The 12,800-nt window shown below is 45.0% G+C and overlaps 1 protein-coding gene and 1 pseudogene across 1 annotated transcript in view; both read left to right on the top strand.

Annotated features, from left to right (window-relative positions):
• The window catches only part of LOC139279594 (CUB and sushi domain-containing protein 2-like), a 914,549-nt gene that overhangs the window by 284,137 nt on the left and 617,612 nt on the right, over positions 1–12,800 (top strand). The window lies entirely within an intron of this gene.
• LOC139279387 (proteasome subunit alpha type-4 pseudogene) lies at positions 10,552–11,142 on the top strand (annotated as a pseudogene).

The raw sequence follows: 12,800 nt of genomic DNA, 5'->3' as shown, positions 1-12,800 counted from the left end.
GGGTAGATTTTTTTTCCCCCACATCCAACATTATTTATTTCCTTTTTATTTGTTTTTAATTGCTATTGTTACTTCCTTTTCACCCATAACTCTTCCCTACCCACTTCCACCATTTCTCCCACTTACTTCCATTATCTACTATGACCTCAAATCTCCACTGCCCTTGGCTCCCTAATACCCACCATATAAATAGCTTACTCCTTCCTGAACTAACTCTTTCCCCTAGTACCCTCGAGCAACTCCCTCAGTTATTAATTTATGCTCATAGCTATTTCTTTCTGAGGGAATTGTTTATCTCATTGTTGTTTGCGAGACATTGCTGAGGGAAAATTGGCTGCCGTGTTTCCCTGTCTAAAAGTGTACCTCTTTCTCCAAATACAATTTCTGGAATGCTGACCATTCAGAAATCTTACTAGAAATGATTCAGAGTTTAGGCCTCTTCCAAATCAAAAAATTAGGGGAGCAGCATGGTGGATTTTGATTTAGTACTCGCCAATATAGTACCTTTGTGCAATAGCTCCTCTTCTCGCTCCTGTACCATTCTCTGTGGAGTCTCTAGAGGATCTACCCTTAGCCCCCTCATATTTCTCATCCACATGCTCCCCCTCACCAACATCATCCGCAACCGCAACATCAGGTTCCACACGTACGCTGACGACACCCAGCTCTACCTCACCACCACTTCTCGACCCTTCCACTGCCTCTGATTTGTCACGCAACTTGTCCCACATCCAGTATTGGATGAGCAGAAATTTCCTTCTACTAAATATTGGGAAGAGCAAAGCCATTACCTACAGTCTTCGCCACAAACTCTGTTCTCTAGCAACCGACTCCATCCCTCTCCCTGGCCACTGTCCGACGCTGAATCGAACTGCTCGCAATGTCCTATTTGACCCTGAGCTGAGCTTCTTCCCTGGGTTGGTTGTGGCGCTGGTGAAGATTACAGAGAGAGGGAGGGGCGAGGCCATGGAGGGATTTGAAAATCAGGATGAGAATTTTGAAATCGAGGTATTGCTTAACCGGGAGCACAGGGGTGATGGGTGAACGAGACTTGGTGTGAGTTAGGGCACAGGCAGCCAAGTTTTGGATGACCTCAAGTTTACGTAGGGTAGAACGCGAGAGGCTGGCCAGGAGTGCGTTGGAATGCTGCACTGATGCTGCTAACCACATTTTAAAAAATTGGTATGTCATAAGGCATGTGAAAAAATATGCATTTACTGTAAATTGTCTACGTATACCCCCCACCCCCTGGTCTCGTCCCCCAATCCTAAATCTATCAGACAAGATTGAATATTATAATGCAACAGGATTGATCTGCTGAGCTCCTCTGCTTCTCCTTTGTATGGATGTATCTCCTCAGCTGCTATGTTACAGTAATATTCATACCTTTCCTTTGTGTCAAGCTATGCGCTGTCTTTGATGTAATTGGCTGAAAACCGCGGGAAACGTGTAGATTGGTCATAGAATATCACGGACATAATGTTTTACCTAACTAGCTTTCCTCAAATGCCTCCATGATTGTTTCGTTGACTGGATTTCATCTGATAAAGGCTTTGGGATCGAAATTCACCCTGACCAGAAACCTGCCGCACCTACTATTTTCTGCGTTTTTACTGTTGTGTCAAACGAGGTGGATTCTTGATCCATTTTCAGCTCTTTGGCAATTTTATTTGAGCAGACTGGAAGTCGGTCATAATGGGGCAGAAGTACTCTAGAGGGAAGTATTCTTGAGGGGCAGAAGTGGGGGCGGGGGCTGAGTCTCAGCCACTCTGTCAGTGGCGGAGCAATGCTGACGTCAGTGCGCGTATGCGTTACCACGCCTCTCCCCTCATTTAAAGGGGAGCGAAGCAGCGATTATTTAGGCTTGGTGATTGAGCCACCAGGGAAGGTTTCAGCCGGGCCAGCGGCCTGACACCCAAGAGGGGCTGCCAGGTTGCCTATTGGCGGCCCGGCTGAACCCGGGGCCATAATTGTCCGGCCAATCGGGAATTCGGCCGGCAAAAAAAACCCATGGCGGCCGCGGCAGTGCGCCCTCTGCTTGAAGGGCCTCCGCGCTGCCATGGTTCACACTGTGAAAGGAAGGTGCACCAACAGAAAAAGCTGTCGGGGGCACCGTGCGGCGGATCAATGATTTTTTTTCTAGCTAAATTTTGCAGAGGGTGCCATGGAGGTGCAGGCGAGTGGCGGTGCGCCCTTTGATGATGCGCTTTGGACGGTCAGCAACAGCAAGGCTGAAGTGTGGACCGTTGGAAAAATCCACGAGGTGAATTTCAATCGTGACAGCCACTGGACCGGAAGTTGGCGGTCGCTTGACCCTGTCGCCTGGCCGTCGCTTTCTGGCAGTAAGTGGCCTTTTTGGGAAGCTGAATTTTGGCCCCTTTTTCTAAGCTGTATCTCTGACTTGAATGTTCCTCTGCAGTGGCTTACTCCTTGGTTTACTCTTCCCCAACTTAAATCCTCCGCACTCATTTGGGCCGTCCTCTGACTCAACTTTCAGCGTGGCTTTCTCTGATGGACCATCATCATTCAAAGAATACTCTGCAACTATTTAGCAACGGTTTTTTTCTGTTAAATATTCATCTAGAAAAGTACACCGGTGCAACAAATCTTCAGAATATCAATATAAACTAAATAGTTTATTACTGCTTTCATGAAAGAACACTGGCGTTAAAATTCTGATAAGAATATTTATCAAGGATACCAGACGAATCCTTAACCTCTTAATCTTATTAGCTTGCAAGGAACTGTCTGCATTTATTTTATTCATTTCATGAAGTCTCTAAGAGGTATTGATCAGTTACGATTTGTCTATAGATATAAGATTTTCCAATAAAATATTTAAAATATCCTTTTCATCCACAAGTCGAAGCAAGACTTTATTTTTCTATTTGCGTGCATCTTCCTCCTGTGATAGAAACATAGAAAATAGGTGCAGGAGTAGGCCCTTTGAGCCTGCACCACCATTCAGTATGATCATGCAACTTCAGGACCCCATTCCTGCTGATCATGCAACATCTGTACCCCATTCCTGCTTTTTCTCCAATACCCCTTGATCCCTTTAGCCATAAGGGTCACATCTAACTCCCTTTTGAATATATCTAACAAACTGGTAAAGAATTCCACAGGTTCACAATTCTCTGAGTGAAGACGTTTCTCCTCATCTCGGTCCTAAATGGCTTACCCCTTATCCTTCGACTGTGACCCCTGGTTCTGGACTTCCCCAACATCAGGAATATTCTTCCTGCATCTAACCTGTCCAATCCCATCAGAATTTTATATTTCTATGAGATCCCCTCTCTTCTAAATTCCAGTGAATACAGGCCCAGTCGATCCAGTCTTTCTTCATATGTCAGTCCTGCCATCCCAGGAGTCAGTCTGGTGAACCTTCGCTGCACTCCCTCAATAGCAAGAATGTCCTTCCTCAGATTTGGAGACCAAAACTGTACACAATATTCAAGTTGTGGCCTCACCAAGGCCCTGTAGGTGATATGCTTGGCTCGTGCAGCACGGCTACTGGAAGCCATTATCCTTGCTCGGATTTCTGTAGTGGAATAACACAAGCTACAGAAAGATGCATCTGCAGATACTTGGGTTCCTCCATTAAGTGTTATAATCTCTGGGTAGGCAATAAGCATTAGTCCTTTATTTGTCCTTTGGCCAGCATGGCATATGCACGATTTATTATTTGTCAGGAGGTCCTTTTAAAAGATTTAGGTTTCTCTATCAAGCATGGAAATAGTAAGTTCGGGAATTTTTCTCCATGTCTGGGTGGAGAGATGAGGCTGATTTACATGTGAGGCCTCGGTTTCCCACCACAGCCAGCCAGACTGAGAGGCTAGCTGGTTGGCAGCGGATGGGTAGGCCTGCGGCACTAGGCCATACAGAGTCTGGAGGGATCGAGGGTTGGTCCGGGCTGCTAAAAGGATTGGGTTGGGAGTGTGGTGCTGGTGGTCAATCATGCATCGGGCTGGGCCGTTAAAAGAATCGGGGGCAGGGGAATGGAGGAGAGAGGATCGAGGTGGTGACTGGTGGATCGAGGTGGTGACTGGTAGATCGCGGCCGGCCACCGGAAGATTGTGGCCATCCTCAGCAACCTCGCTTGGGGGGGCGGGGGGGGGCGGGTGTTCGATCGGAGGCCATGTGAGGGGTCATCCAATTGCAGGGAGGATTAGGTAGGGATTCTGGATCAAGGAGGTAGATATAAAGCCACTTATCTCTTGGATCCAGCAGTCCCCGCCTTATTGTAACTCCCAGATTTGGAGTTTAAAAAAGAAGCTTCCAGCCTCCTAATATTTGGCTGCCTGTCCTCCACCTGCGTTAAAATCAGAAGTGGACAGGTTCAGGGTGCGAGTTCAATTTTTAACAATTTAGGTTTTTGTTAGGTTTAAATATCCCAACCCCCCCTTAAGTCTCCAAAACCTGGGTTTTGAACAGTTGTACTTGGAGTCCTTGGGAACTATTATAGGTCCCTTAAATTTGATTTTCTTTTGAGAATTAACCTTTCTCTTTTAACTTAATCCCTTCCACTTATATTTGTTCAAGACAAATTTTGTATGTCTGTCACATTCAGATTTGGTCTTTGCACTTGTTAGAATGTCATCCATTTGGCAAAGAATCTTTTGGAAGTGTGCCAGAATAATTGACACATGCCTTTGCAAATCTACTTGGGCTGACAGGATAAAAAATAGTATGTTGCAGTTGGTGTGAGAAAGGTTGCAAGCACCACAGATTCTTTTGACAGAGGGATTTGACAGAACCTAAAATTTTGACATGTTTTTCTTCGTCAGCTGAGATATGGTCTGATCCACTGAGGCCATGGCCGTCTTCTGGGACACACTCGTTCAACTTCGCCAAGCCCACTCAAATTCGGACTTTACCACTTTGGCTTTCAAGCTATAACTACTCCTGTGCACTTGCCTCGTGCTCATTATCACTCCTAGCCTCTCCATCATAGTCAATTCTTTTCTCAGTTCCTTTTATCATGCAATAGGGATTTGTCTTTGTAGTGATATTGAAAATTGTTTTTTATTGGGTGTGAATTTAAAGTCATATTTACACAAACCTAGACTTAGAAAAAGCTTGTGAAACTCTTAACTTTTTTTTTAAACTGCATTTTCCCATGATATAATTCCAAGAACTTGTAATGGCAAATGGCTAAGATCTAGTGCAAGAATAATTTCTTGCGATCATTCAGTTTGCTGAGAATAGGAACTCGGGAACTCTTGGGACTTCTGCCATCTGGGTGTTCTCTCTTCCATGCTCAGAAAAGCATGTTTGTATTCATTTGAACTTTACCATTTGCTCTTTCTTTCTGATGTGCTGACTGGAAACACCCCTTTCAGTGATATTTATGGCCCTTTGCTCATCAAGCTGGACATAATTGCCTGATATGTACTTGGAACCTCCATCGTCTGTTGCAGGTCTTCTGTTTTTTCCAGGGTTCTGATTCCCTCTCTCATCCTGCTTGGGAGTATAATTCATCTCTTTTTTTTTGTCTGCTGCTGTTATTTTTTCCTGCTGCCATTGTCACCTTGGATGATCTCTTAATAACTTCACTCTATCTGGCTTGGTTGCGCTTGAGTTCTTGCATTATCGAGACTTCACTCAGTGTCCAACTGTAATCTTTCAGCCAGTCTCATCTTGTCATCCCACCACAAAATGTTCACATCATTTTGCCAAAAACCATTCCATAGGCACAGTATGTGGTTATTATGAAATCATCCACTGATTTGGTTTCATCTTTCCTTTGATTAAATTTAGCTGTTTCAAAAATTGAGTTTCTACAAACTGAAATAATCTTGTACTATAACTTAAATCTCCCCCATCATTCTTTGCCAGTTGAAAGTGCAAAAAATCTTCTGCTTCCTTTCCTATTGAATATATCAGTGTTCATTTGATTCAGTTCTCCTTTCCTATCTAAGCCTGAAGCAATGTTATATCTTCCAAATCTCTTCACTCTTCACGACCATTCTGCTGGCTTATTGAATCCAAGCTTATCTGGTCAATACATATGAAAAATAGCCACTACTTTGCACTTTTAAAATCACTTCCACCTATTTATCACAGTTCTTCCAAGCATTTCTCCATCGGTCATCGGTATCAAATAATAGTAGACAATGAATTAGGTCAGGTAATTAGGGTTGGTCAGAGGTCGATTCTGAGGAGGATTTTGAAGGTGCGGAAAGGGGTAGTAAGGCGGAGGGGTTTAGGAACAGACATTGAGTGCTGACTCCAGAAAGCTGAAGGTTCTGGTGGAAGCAGAGGGAACCAGCGAGTCTTTTTCTTCTCCATTCTCATATCTGACTGCTGGTAAACGCCTTTATTTTTCATGGCTTCCAGGCAACACTTGGTGTGGGATAGCATGCAGACAGCAGAGCCTTGGGTGAGTGTAAATTTCTGGAGGATGTGAGGGCGAGTAATATGTAGGCCAGTCTAAGTAGAACACACTGAGAACAGCAGCTAGAATGGGCCTGATTGGAAACAGAGTGATGACCGAGGATTTAAAGAATGAAGGAAACAGAAAGGCTAGACACGCCAAGAACAGCAGTGAGAGAAAAAACCCCACAAAGATTGACATCACGGGATAACTGGCAACTGGTTGGTTGGTAAAAATCACACCGTTTTCTTTCTATTCAAGTTAGGGGCCGGGGTTAAATAGCTGGTTAGGGATAAAGCAGGAGCGAGCAGAGTAGTAACTGTAAATACTATATTAAATTAATGACTCTTAATACTATATTAACTTAGTAACTGTTAATAATATATATTAATAACTTGAATTAGATACATCTTGGTCTTAAGTTTCTCTAAAGTAGTTAATAGTCGAATAAATAGAGGCAGGGCAGCTCAGTCCCGTGGAATGCACATCCTGTGCCATGTGGGAAATCCAGGACGCCTCCCATGTCCTGGACAAACACATGTGCAGAAAGTGTCATCAGCTGGAGGAGCTCAAGCTCCAGGTTTCAGAGTTTGAGCAACAGCTGATGTCACTGCATCCACGAGGCTGAGAGCTTAATGGATAGCATGTTTCAGGAGGTGGTCAACCCACAGATAGGGAGTACATATCCAGAGAAGGAATGGGTGACATCCAGACAGACAAGGAGAATCAAGCAGGTAGTGCAGGACTCACTTGAATGCATCTCGCTCTCCAACCAGTATTAGGTTCTGAGTACTGGTGAGGGTCCTCTGGGGAGTACAGCCAGAGCAAAGTCTGTGACATCATGGGGGGGGCGGGGGAGGAGGAAGTGTGGGAGAGCAATAATGGTAGGGGATTCGATAGTTAGGCGAGCAGACAGGCGTTTCTGTGGCCACAGACGTGACTCCAGGATGGTATGTTGCCTCCCTGGTGCCAGGGTCAAGGATGTCACTGAGCGGCTGCGTAACATTCTGAGAAGGAAGGGTGAACAGCCAGTGGTTCATATTGGTACCAATGACGTAGAGGGATGAGGTCCTACAGGCAGATTTTAGGCAGCTAGGAAAGAGACTACAAAGCAGGACCTGCAAGGTCGTAATCTCTGGATTACTCCCGGGGCCACGCGCAAGTCAGTATAGAAATTGGAGAGAGAGTGCAGGAGGGAAATCTTCAGAGTCCTGGGGCATTGGGACCAGTTCTGGGGGAGGTGGGATCAGAATAAGAGGACATAATCTTAGAATAAGGGGCCACCTATTTAAAACTGAGATGAGGAGAACTTTCTTCTGAGGGTTGCAAATCTATGGAATTTGCTGCCTCTGAGAGCTGTGGAAGCTGGGACATTGAATAAATTTAAGACCGAAATAAAGAGTTTCTAAAACGATAAGGGAATTAAGGGGTTATGGGGAGCAGGTAGGGAAGTGGATCTGAGTCCATGATCAGATCAGCCAGGATCGTATTAAATGGTGCAGCAGGCTCGAGGGACTGTATGGCCTACTCCTGCTCCTATTTCTTATGTTCCTATGGGCCCAAATTTGCCCAGGAGTTGCTCTGATTTTTTTTGAGCAACTTGATTTTTCTGGAGTATCTTAAAAATCCCCATTCTGCACATTTAATTTGCGCCCGTGTGAGTTACTTAGGTTTTTTTAATTTCGTTTTTTTTTTCCAAAAGGGGTCGTTACCAGCCACCTATGCCCGTTTTGGCCATTTAAGCCAATTTGGACAGCTAATAGTTGCTCCAAACTAACTTAGGCCAGCGCATGTGGCCACTTGTGGCCGCACAGCAAACCCTTGCGGAGAGTTAAGAAATCAGCGCAAGTAGCCAGAGAGGGAGGGAAGGGAAAGGGAGAGGAGCTTGCTAGGCACTAAACACCTTAACAACATTCAAGAAGCATAAAAACCATCAATAATAAATAAAAAATAAAAAATAAAACTTAAGTCCTACCTTCTTAACTCGGCCCAGGAAGTCAGCGGACCGACTCTGACTCCTCTCCGAGGACTTCTCTCCGAGGACTTCTCTCCGACTCTCCGAGGACTGCTCTCCGATTCCTTCCAGGACTTTTCTCTCCGATGAGGACCTCTCTCTCCGACGACTCTCTGGCTGGGGGCAGGAGCTACTGCGCATGTGCAAAACCTCAAGTGTGCATGCGTTGAGCTGCCGGCACTGTTTTGCACGCAGTGCCCTAGCTCCACCTCGTAATGGACAGACCACGCTGCGCCAAGCCATGGGAGAAGCCACAGAGTGGCCAGAATCCGGGGAGATTTTTTCGGCGCCATTTTCACCCTAGGAATTCGGCACATCTCTGATGAGTGCGCCGAAATAATGGGTGGCCCAAGTTTGGGCCCATTGTTTTTATGTTTTTATAAAATACTGCAAGTGCTGGAATCTAAAATAAAAACAGAAAATGTCGGAATTTCAGCAGGTCAGGCAACATCTGTGAAGAGAAACCGAGCTAACGTTGCAGGTCTGTGACCCTTCATCAGAACTGGGAAAGTTTGAGATGTAACAGATTTTTAACGAAGTGCAGGGGCAGTGAAACGGGAGTGGAGCAAAGAACAAAAGGGAAGGTCTGTGATAGGGTGGAAGGCAAAAGAAATTTAAGAGACCAAAAGGATGATGGACAAAAATGAGATGGTAATGGCACAAGTTAAGAAACAATAGATGGGGTGTGAATGGCAGAATCACCACCAGCTGCCATGGGAAAGAGAAAAAAAAGAGGAAAGGAAAATAAATATGGGCAGAGGTTATGGTCTGTGTGATGTATGTAGCACTCAAATCACTGACTCCACACAGTCTGGTGTTGTCGTAACTGCTGTGACCTTAGTCCTTTATTGTTTAACTCCAGAGTACCTCTCGGGTGTGGTGGGCAGCCTTTTATACTCTGTCTTGCAGGTACTTTCAGGTCTCCCACTACAGCGCCCTCTGTGGCGCACCATTGTACTTGCGTATTGTCCAGGTACATTAAATGTATAACAGTCTGAAATTGTTGAACTCGATGTTGAGTCCAGACGGCTGTAAAGTGCCTAAACGAAAGATGAGGTGCTGTTCCTCGAGCTTGCGTTAAGCTTGATTAGAACAGTGTCGGAGGCCGAGGACGGAGAGGTAAGAGTGGGAATGGAGCGGCGAATTAAATTGACAGGCAACCGGAAGCTCGGGGTCACGCTTACGGACTGAATTAAGGTATCCTTTGTGAAGGATCCCCTATGTCGAAGAGACCACATCATGAGCAGCGAATATAGGATACTAAATTTGCAGGCACAAATAGCCACATGGGAATACGATGTTGTGGCAGTAACTGAGATGTGGCTCAAAAAAGGACAGGATATTAAATATTCCTGGTTATAAGGTGTTAAGGAAATATAGGGAAAGAAAAGTGGTGATGTGGCAGTATGGTTAAGGAGAATGTTACAATGCTGGATAGGGAGGATGTCCTGGAGGGGTCAAGGACAGAATCTATATGGCCAGAGTTAAATAATAAGAGCTGCCATTAAACTACTAGATGTATTCTATAGATCATCAAATAGTGGTAAAGATATGGAGCAGCAAATTTGCAGAGGAATTACAGAGAGGTGCAAGAACTATAGAAGAGTTATACTGGGGGACTTCAACTATCCAAATATAGGGCCCAAGTTTCGGATCCCTGGTAGAACGACACGCCTTGGAGAGGCCCGCCTAATTTCTAGAACCGAAAAAGTGCCAAATACTTAACTCACGATTCTCCGATATCTGTAGACCCATTTGCAGATCAGCGTGGCACAGCAGGAACTGCTGGGGGCGGACCTGCAGACCTGCGCCAAGACGAGTGCTGGCAGCTCTGCGCATGCGCATGGCTCCTGGCCCTCCCAGCGCGTCCTGTCTCTGGGTGACCCTATCCCTGGCCGAAGGGACGTCACCCCTATCCCGGGCCAAGTGGTCTGCCTGCCCTTACCTCCTCGGCGCCGGGGCCCACCCGAGCATCTCGTCAACGTTGTCTCAAAGATATGACTCGCGAAAGACAATATTTTCGCCAGAAGGGCAACTCTTATCAGGTGGAATATGCCATTGGCCAGGCTGGAACCTACCTGGGGATCTTAGCGAACGATGGTGTTCTTTTGGCCGTGGAGAGACGCAACATACACAAGCTACTGGACGAAGTCGTCTTTTCCAAAAAAAATACAAAACTTAAACGATGACATGGCTTGCAGCGTTGCAGGAATAACATCTGACGCCAATGTTCTAACGAATGCGCTGCGATTGATTGCCCAGAGGTATCTCCTTCAGTAGCGGGAGCCAATTCCATGTGAGCAGTTGGTCACAACACTCTCTGATATCAAGCAGGCTTACACACAGTTTGGAGGGAAGCATCCTTTTGATGTTTCGCTGCTCTACATGGGATGGGATAAGCGCTATGGCTACCAGTTGCATCAGAGTGAACCAGTGGAAACTACGGAGGGTGGAAGGCCACCTGCATCGGGAATAACAGCGCCGCTGCAGTATCTATGCTGAAACAAGACTTCAAAGAAGAAGATATGACTTTGCAGTCAGCACTTGCATTGGCAGTTAGTGTTGAATAAGACTATGGACGTCAGCTGAATCGGCTGAAAAGGTGGAAATTGCAACCAGAGCAAATGGGAAAAAGCACATAAAGGCGCTGAAGCTGAAGGAAGTGGAGGATTTAATTAAGCAACACGAGGCAGAAGAAGCGAAATCTGAACTTGAGAAAAAGGAGAAGGAGCAACAAGAGAAGGACAAATAGAGCTGCAAATGAATCATTGGAAATCTAGTTGACTGCAGGGCCCGCCGACCAGCATCTCAGCGGCGGTGGGCCCCGCCCAACCAGCTCTTCAACAGGCTGTTGGAGGGCTCCCGGTGCTGCAGTAGGTGAGTAGAAACTTTACATTTTTTATTTATTGATGGATTTTTTATTATTTTTTAAATTATTTTTTAATTTTTTTTGATGCATTGGTTGATTTATTGATTTATTTTTCATTTATTATTGATGATGGCTCTTTATTGGTAAAAGTGAAATGTTTAATGTTTTGTAAAATCCCCTAACTTCCCTCTAACTTCCCTTCCTCCACTCTTACCACCCCCCCCCCCCACCAACTCTCGCTCCCTGCACCTAATTTATAAAGTGCAGGCAAGGTTTTTCTGAGAGTACAAAAATCGACACTTACTCCGTTCTAAGTTAGTTTGGAGTAACTTTTCATTGCCTAAACTTGCAAAACAGGCAGAAGTGGCTGGTAATGTCCCCTTTTGAAAAAAATACTGTACTAAAATGAAACTATTCTAACAACTAGAACTGGAGCAAACTAAATGCCGAGAATTGCAATTTCTAAGATACTCCATACTAAACTAGTCGCTCCAAAAAACTAGGAGCAACTTGGGCCCATAGACTGGGATTGTAATTGTGTAAAGGGCAGAGAAGGGGAAGAAGTTCTATAGTGTGTTCAGGAGAACTTTCTTGATCAGTATGTTTCGGGCCCGACGAGGGAGGCAGCATTGCTGGATCTGGTTCTGGGGAATGAGGTCAGTCAAGTGGAGCAAGTGTCAGTAAGTGAACATTTAGGAAACAGTGATCATAGTAGCGTAAGGTTTAGATTAGCTATGGAAAAGGACAGGGAGCAACCTAGGGTAAAAAATATTTAACTGGAGGAAGGCCAATTTCAGTTGGATGCGAATGGATCTGGCCTGGGTAAACTGGAACCAAAGATTGGCAGGCAAAACTGTGTGGGACAAACCAGATAGAGAATATGATGAAGCAGAAAAAGAGCACCTATGACAGATGTCAGGTTGCAAATTCATCCGAGAATTAGGTTGTATATAGAAAGGTCAGAGGAGAAGTGAAAAAGAAAATAAGAGGGACAAAAAGAGTGTATGAGAATAGAATGGCAGCTAACATAAAAGATAATCAAAAAATCTTCTATCGGCATATAAATAGCAAAAGGGTAGTAAGAGGAGGGGTGGGCCAAAAAGGAGACCTACGCATGGAGGCAGAAGGTATGACAGAGTTACGAAATATGTACTTTGCATCTGTCTTCAGCAAGGGAGAGGAGTGAAGGAAAAGGTAGTGCAGACACTTGATAGGATAAAAATTGATAAAGAAGCGCTGTTAGAAAGGCTGGCTGTATTTAAAGTCGATAAATCACCAGGAGCGGATAGGATGCATCCTCGGATCCTGGGGGAATTGAGGAGGGAAATCGCGGAGGTACTGGTAATAATATTCCAATCCTCCATAGATACGGGAATGGTGCCAGAAGACTGGAGAATTGCAAATGACACACCATTGTTCAAAAAAGGGAGTAAAAATAAATCCAGCAATTACAGGCCAGTCTGTTTAACCTCGGCAGTGTGGGAAGCTTTTAGAAACAGTAAGCAGGGACAAGATTAACAGTCACTTGGATAGGGGTGGAT

Source organism: Pristiophorus japonicus, chromosome 14 (genome assembly GCF_044704955.1).
Source record: "Pristiophorus japonicus isolate sPriJap1 chromosome 14, sPriJap1.hap1, whole genome shotgun sequence".
Classification (NCBI taxonomy): Eukaryota; Metazoa; Chordata; class Chondrichthyes; family Pristiophoridae; genus Pristiophorus; species Pristiophorus japonicus.
Note: the sequence above shows the minus strand (reverse complement) of the source record. Positions and strands in the feature narration are given on the sequence as shown.